At 43.1% G+C, this 1182-nt stretch overlaps 1 non-coding gene across 1 annotated transcript; it reads left to right on the forward strand.

The window, feature by feature from the left end:
• The first annotated feature begins 363 nt into the window (after positions 1-363).
• LOC127796117 (small nucleolar RNA R71) lies at positions 364-468 on the forward strand. Its single transcript, XR_008021946.1, has one exon. It is a non-coding gene; the product is annotated as a small nucleolar RNA R71 (small nucleolar RNA).
• Positions 469-1182: the final 714 nt, after the last annotated feature.

The following is a 1182-nucleotide window of genomic DNA, read 5'->3' on the forward strand; positions in this document are numbered from 1 at the left end:
TTTTCTTGCAACTGTGGGCATTAGTCTGTTGTATGGGATGGCAAGGAGCAAATGCCACAAAGCTGCTGCTGGGGTTGCTTTCTCTCTAAAGCCAACTGCCTGACCATGGAAGCCAATTCCTCAAGCTTGTTTTCCATCCTTTGCTGGTCCATAGTGGCAGCCACATTGACTTCATTGATGGCTTTTGTAGGAGTGTTAATTCTAGTGCCAAATTGCTGGGCATTTTGTGCCATCTTTGATATCAGCTCTTGTGCAGCTGCTGGGGTCTTCTCTGCCAAAGCTCCTCCACTTGCAGCATCTACCAAGTATCTGTCCATGGGGATTAGACCTTCATAGAGATACTGAATTAGGAGTTGGTCACTTATCTGATGGTGAGGACAGCTGGAACACAACTTCTTGAACCTCTCCCAATACTCATGTAGAGTTTCACCACTCATCTGCCTTATACCACAAATTTCCTTCCTTATTGATGCTATTCTGGAGGCTGGAAAGAATTTTTCCAGGAAGATCCTCTTCAATCCATCCCAGCTGGTAATGGCAGCTGGTGGCAGGTAGTAGAGCCAATCTTTGGCGGATCCATCAAGTGAGAATGGAAAGGCTCTTAGCTTGATTTGCTCTTCATCTACTCCTTGTGGCCGCATGGTTGAGCAAACCACATGAAACTCTTTCAGATGCTTGTGTGGATCCTCTCCTGCAAGGCCATGAAACTTGGGCAACAAATGGATCAGTCTAGACTTAAGTTCGAAGTTGGCATCTAGCTGTGGGTATTGAATACATAGGGGCTGGTAATGCACATCAGGTGCAGCCAGCTCTCTAATAGTTCTACCATCCAAATGACCATGATTTGCATTATTTCCATTACCATTATTTCCATTATTTCCATTACCATTATTTCCATTACCATTATCTGCCATATTGATGAATTCTGGAATAGGTTCGGATGAAGTATTAGAAGCACTGTTAGAGTCAATCCTATCCCGAGACTTAAGCTCTCTAGCTTGCCTTCTAAGAGTGTTCTCTAATTCAAGATCCAAGTCAAGTAATGTTTTCTTAGATGACCTGGTCATGCACTAGAGATCAGCACAAAAACAACACACAAAATGGCCTATGCATACCAAGAACACAGAAACACAAACAAAAACACACAAGCAAAAACAAAAACACACAAACAAGAACACACAA

Source organism: Diospyros lotus, chromosome 2 (assembly GCF_014633365.1).
Source record: "Diospyros lotus cultivar Yz01 chromosome 2, ASM1463336v1, whole genome shotgun sequence".
In the NCBI taxonomy this organism is placed as follows: Eukaryota; Viridiplantae; Streptophyta; class Magnoliopsida; order Ericales; family Ebenaceae; genus Diospyros; species Diospyros lotus.